Source organism: Callorhinchus milii, unplaced genomic scaffold (genome assembly GCF_018977255.1).
Source record: "Callorhinchus milii isolate IMCB2004 unplaced genomic scaffold, IMCB_Cmil_1.0 Scaffold2, whole genome shotgun sequence".
Taxonomy (NCBI): domain Eukaryota; kingdom Metazoa; phylum Chordata; class Chondrichthyes; order Chimaeriformes; family Callorhinchidae; genus Callorhinchus; species Callorhinchus milii.
In genome coordinates this window covers 104,625,093-104,631,633 of record NW_024704743.1, presented here as the reverse complement: position 1 = coordinate 104,631,633, position 6,541 = coordinate 104,625,093, and positions in this window count along the sequence as shown.

Sequence of the window (6,541 nt, the reverse complement as noted above, 5' to 3'; positions counted from 1 at the left end):
TTTGGTGAGAGTGGGAATTCTTCAGCAAGAGAGATACTAGAGAGCAAGAGAGAACTCGTTCATTCAGCAGAAGAGTGGAAAATACAAAACTGCTCCCATTTTATTTTAAAAATCAGATGACATTTACACTTTTAAATTATATTAAAACTCTCATTGACATCCAGCATAGTGGGTCTATCATAGATAAAATGAGCATTTTTTTTCTTGGATTTAATGGGAAACATCATTGGTACCTGTAACAATTGATGTGTGATATACTCAGTTGTGAACTGATTTTCTTTTACCCATTTTATCTTCCTTTCTCCTCTTTGTTCCATGGTGCCAAGTGTCTTTCTCAGTCCTCTGTATTAAAAGCAACAAGATCTTTAAAACGTTTATTATTGCTATTTTAGAGAATCCTTCCTTTTTTTGGTCAGACAGGTGTCTGACATATGTGTAAACCCTTCACCACCTTAAGAGTATTCAAACACTAAGAGATGTCCCAATGGTGTAATGCATCTTACAGACTAGGAGCTCACAGGTTGGAATCCCAGTACGTGTTCTCTGCTAGGGTTGCATGGGAGGCTGAAGTGGCTGGGGACTTCCCAGGGTTAGGGAGGGGAAAGCCAGCCATGGTTCCTGAATCTGATCCTTCTGCACCACCCTCTACTGGTTATACACATGTACATATTTAGCAAGCTGGGTGGGGAGAGGTCAGGTTCAGTTGTGATACTCTCGTGACCTGCTGATATTCATTGCCAATTCTCACACCATGGATAATGACCACTTGAATGAGCACCAGGGAGCAACAAACTCCTGTGGAACTGCACCTCAGCGAGAGGAGGCTAGACAAGAGGCAAAGAGGCACATGTCAGAGGGGGAAAATGACAAAAAATAATTAGACACACTCAATTTAGAAAAAGTGTCTATACTAGACTGCGAGTTCCACATACACATGCCACCTCTGCATGAAAATTTCCCGGTTGCCTACATTTGAATGAGAACTCTCTCCCTGGAGGGATGCACCTTTATTATTAGTATGCACCCTTGCTAATCGAATGTGGGTTATGCTAGGTATAGTCAGTGGGAGCCAAAGTTTAGGGACTCCAGTCTTACATTTTACATGAAAATTTATATTTTTTACACTAAGATTATTTTTTACGGTTTCTACAACAATTTGCATTTATATACAACAACAACAACAACAAAATTACATTTGTATAGCACCTTTCACGTCGGAAGGATGTCCCAAGGCACTGAGGTAACAAGCCTCATTGCTCCTAGGTAACAAAGCCACAGTAAACTTTGAGCAAAACATGTTTGATGATGTTTTGAAGCAAACAGATGGCCAATGCAAAGAATAACAGTGTTATTTTAGTACAAGTATACATATCTGTTTTTTTCATCTCTGTTTAAGTGCAGCATGGTTCTTGAGCTTGTTTAGATATGCATTGCATTTGTATTCTCCATAGTAATAATTTTAGAGTATTGAAACATTCATATCATTAAAGATTATCTAATGCATAGAAGTTATATTTTAGTACCAAACATAACATTAGCCTGAACCACTATTATGCTTTTCTCTTCAGCAGCTATGTAGATTGTAGCAATGAAAAATGTCAATTGCTTGTTTTTGTTATTGAGTGAAAGATAATGCAGATGGATATTATAACAAAAATGTGAAGGTGTGATGTGAATATTTCAATGCTTTGTAACATTATTGCTATGGAGAACACAAACACAGAAAATATCTAAACTAACACTGAGAATCAAATTCCATGTGCCACTTGCCTGTTGTGAAACAACCAGAAATTGTCCAGATATATTTGGTCTAAAATACCCTTTGCTGCAATTTGGGCTTAGTTTGAGTGTAGAATATGCTTCATGGCGTCTATTTTTCACTAAACAGTAAATGCTTTGCTTAAAAAAAACATTACTATTCAATGGTATAAATAAATTGATGTGGACACACCAGAGTCCAAGGTAAGATCCACACTTGAATGCGTCATTAAAATATTTAGTCCAATTCTGTGTTGAATAATGTCAGTACAAGCCTGAAGGCACGAAAATAAAGTGCATTGTAAAGTAGAATAACTGAGCAATAACATAAAGTCTATCATAAACCGCAACTTCAATGAAGATAGAACAATAAGGATGTATTAAGATGTGTTTTGCCGAGAATCCTAATAAAGAATCAATCATTAGCTAGTTTATTTATCTACTTTAATGCAGTTTCATGCAGAACCAAAATCATTTCTTAGAGAAGATAAACATTTTCTTTGGCCAAGTTAACTGTTATCGGGCAGGTTTTGCAGCATTAAAACATCATTTCACATTTTCCATTAAATGTCACATAACTCAGAATAGTTAATAATCTACTGGCAGTGATTATATTAAAGGCCGCTAGGTGCCTTGTGCAGAACAGAATTAAAGACCGATTCTAATGTATATTCCTATCTCAAGCACTCCACTCTTAATTAAAAATTGACACATCTTTCCTTCACCGGGTGGCACCCAACTCAACTAACGTTTATTCAGATAAAATAGCTGAAACTGAACACTCATGTGTCTGGGAAAATGAAGGACTGGCTAGAAAGGCTGAGATTATTCTCCTTAGTGCAGAGAAGGTTGAGGAAGATTTAATAAAAGTGTTCAAAATTATGAGGGGTTTTGATAGAGTAGATAGGGAGAAATTCTATGCTTCTATGACAGGCGACCAGATGTGTAGAGATTCTGCAGGGAAGAAGGTCAGAAGAATCATCATTAGGATTTGTGTATTTATCTCGAGGGACATGTTACATATCAGCCATATTTGGTGGCAAATGAATATGCAGAAATAGGGTTGAAGCCGGCCCTTGTAACATGTCACTGCGCAGCAACTCCAAACATTTAAAAAGGGAAAACAATGAGCTGAGAAAGGTCAATTCATTAAATTTACCCTAAGATATTAATTATGATATAATCCATACTTTGAAGCCAGCAGTTTGTGCCACAAATACTAATAGTAATACTAATATTCCTTACATTTGCAATCCTGTAGCTTAGTGGTTAGAGCACTCATCTTGCAAACGAGACACTTGGGTTCGATTCCCAGCAGGGTGAAACTTTGGGCAAGTTTCCTTCCTCCACACGCCTCTGAACCTGGTTGTTAGTCGATTGGTGGATTTCTTTTCTGGGGGTAATAATTCATTCAAAAAAAATAAAAATAATAATTGGTCACTCAATGCATGACTGTTTGTGGGACTCTGCTGTGGGCATTTGGCTGCTGCGGTTTGCCCACAAAATATACAGTCAAATCACTTTACAGTATAGTTTGTGAAGCATTTTGAGACATCTCAAAGACATGATAAGGCGTTATATTAATTGCAAGGATTATTATTATTATTACATTTAATTCTATAAGGTCCGGTGTTTGTATATTTTGTCCGTGAGCAAGGCACCCAATTTCCACATATCAATGTCCTACAAACAGCTATGAAGTGAATGACCATTTCTACTTGGGAGTGGTCGGTCAGGACATCGGGAGGAACTCCATTCTCTTTTCTAATAGTGCCATGGAACATCCACCTGAACAGGCAGATGGGACCTTGGTTTAATCCCTCATCTGAAGAATGGCACTCCCAATAATGCAGTGTACTCGCAGTACTGCATTGGAATGTAAGCCTAGGCTACAATAGTTCAAAATAAAATGGACCCCCAACCTTCTGAATCAGAAGTGAGTGCTATCAACTGAGCTAGACTGAGAATGGGAGATTTATGTTACAAAGTGAACATTTTATGCTATAAAGTGAAGAATTTATGCTGTAAAATGAAAAAACAATTAAGTGCTGTGATGAATTTAATCCGTCTGTATAATCTATAAGCACAATTCTTTGCACTTATATTCTTAAAACAAAATCAATTTAGTTTGAAGCATTACTAGGTTATTTTAATAAACACAAAAACATTCTTCAGAGTGCTGTCACTTTTTAATTTAATTCCTTTTTAAATCCTCATGAAGTCTCCTTGTAAATATCAATGTTGTTAGAGATCCTGGGGAAAGAACTGTGATTAAGATATGCTTCATTTCTATCTTATAATAAGCTAAAATTTTAATACCGTAAATACTTTTTGTGATGCTATTCTTCAGTCGGATGATATGTTATCAATTCATTTCTCCAGAGCTCTTATGTAATCTTGTAATTTGCAGCTGAATTTGGTAGCCAATTTACATAAAACAATGTCACAAAGAGTCATAAAGTGTATAACTGTATTTTTTCTGGGGGAAAAGAAAAACTCCCTTCTCTATTCAAATAATCAAGACTGATATTCCAATGCAGTGCTAGGGGAGTGCTGCATTGTCGGAGTCAGATGTTATTATTCTTTGGATGAGACGTAAAACCAAGATCCCACCTGCCTGTTGAGGTAGGTGTTTGAAAAGAGAAAGAAGTTTGTCCTGGTGGTCTGGCCAACAATTCCCCAGATAAAATCGGGCATTAATTTTGTGGCTTTTTGTGGAATACTACTGTGTGCAAATTGCTGTCATATTTGCCTATAAATACACAGTCACTACTCTACACAGTAAATCCTGTGAAGAGTTTTGACATGTTTCGACAATGTGATAAAGCTACATTAAATGCAAGGATTATTATTATAAAAAGTAATACTGATTCTAATTATTTCATAAATCGTCTTTCCTCCTTAATAGCCCAGATATTAACAAGTATACATTTTAAGATGCATTGTGAAAGTACGGGCAAATATTAGTTTTCGTATATTTGAAAACTAAGTGCCCACACATACACATTGTGGAATGGAAGATCTCTAAAATGTGTGATAATTGCAGCCGGAGATGTCAGCCATCTGCAGCAGAATTATATGAGTCTAATGCCTCTGGGAAGCTGCAGCACCTTACGCATTAGACAGGTATAGGATTCTCACCCTCCAGCTCATACATGTTTACAGTTTATCTTAAACGGCATTGACAGTCAGCTTTTATTACCTTCTGGTGATTGTATTGTTATATGCCCAGTCCCACAACTGACACAACTGACAGTTGACATTCTAGCCATCTTTGATTTGCAGATTTTATTCTCTTTTCTCTAGGATGTTTGATTGCAGGGTTGATAGAATTTGGTTTAGAAAGCACATGAGCTAATGCAACCATTCAACCTCATTATCCTAACATGCCAATATGTTTCCCGAGAGGCTTCCACATTTCTTATGGCCTCAATTTTTCCGCGGAATCCACTACAGACACCCCTTCCGCGCCCCCACCACTCCACCCCTCCACTGCACACATCCCCACTGCTACACACACACACACCCTTCGCTACACATACACATGCATCTCTGTGTGTGAGGGTGGGCTCCGAGAGGCAGGCGGTGGTGAATTCCTGGAGCCCCTCGGTCAGGACTGATTTTCCAACCCTCCCCCCCGATTTGGTCACCCAGGTTTGTTGAAGAAAACATTAATAATTGTTTTTGCATCTAATACTGTATGTGTTATTTCTTCATATTTCATTTTTATCAGTAAGGTGAAAAAATGTAGATTGGCAGTAAAATGTACCTCTTGATAGCACCAATCAACCCCTTGCATTTTTCTGCAAAATTTGACAAATCCCCCCCAAATTTGTGTCATATATTTCCGCAATTTTCTATTGGCCCTGGTCATGTGTTTCATGACTGCTTTTGTTCAAATTAGCTGCCTTGTACGCTTACAAAAAACAGTAAATCCTGTAAAGCAGTTTGAAACGTGAAAGGGGCTATATCAAATTTAAGGATTATTATTAGTATTAATAATTTTTATGTGATAATTTTCTCACAATTGTAACCCTTTGATTTGGAGGAACCATCATTTTCATAACCTATTGAAGTTCATGGAGGAGATTACAATTTAGTACCCCTCTATACCTCAGGCACTGGCAGCATCACTGAGCCGGTCTGGAACCTTGGCATTTTCTTTGACCCTCAACCGTCCTTTTTTCCCCACATCTGTGCCATGACCCGTTCTGCCTTCCCCCACCTCCACAACATCGCCCGGCTCCACCAGTGCCTCACCCCTCAGGTCGCCGAAACCCTCATCTACACATTCATCACATCTAAGCTTGACTACGCCAACTCCTTGCTTGTCAGCCTTCCCAACTCTTCCCCCCACAACCTGCAGATCATCCAGAACTCTACAGCTTGTGTCCTCTCCTGCACCACGCCCTGTGACCCCATCACCCCGACCCAGCTCCACTGGCTCCACATTCTCAGCCCCATGGCCTTGCCTCTCCCAAATTCTGCGACATCCGACCCCATATCAACCTGTCTGCTCCCTCAATTCAGCCTGCTCCATGTCCCTGCATGGCCCACCGCATCATTGGTGGTCGGGCCTTCAGCCGCTCTGCCCCAACGCTTTGGAACTTCATCCCACATATCCTTCGCCTCACTCCCTCCGTTGCCTCTTTCAAGGCGTGTCACAAAATCCTCCTCTTCGACCAATCCTTTGGCCACCCTCCTACCCTCCCTGCCCTCCACCCTCCCCGATCCCGACCCCCAGCTCAGGTCCAAATCCCTGACCGTCCAGCACCTTGGGATG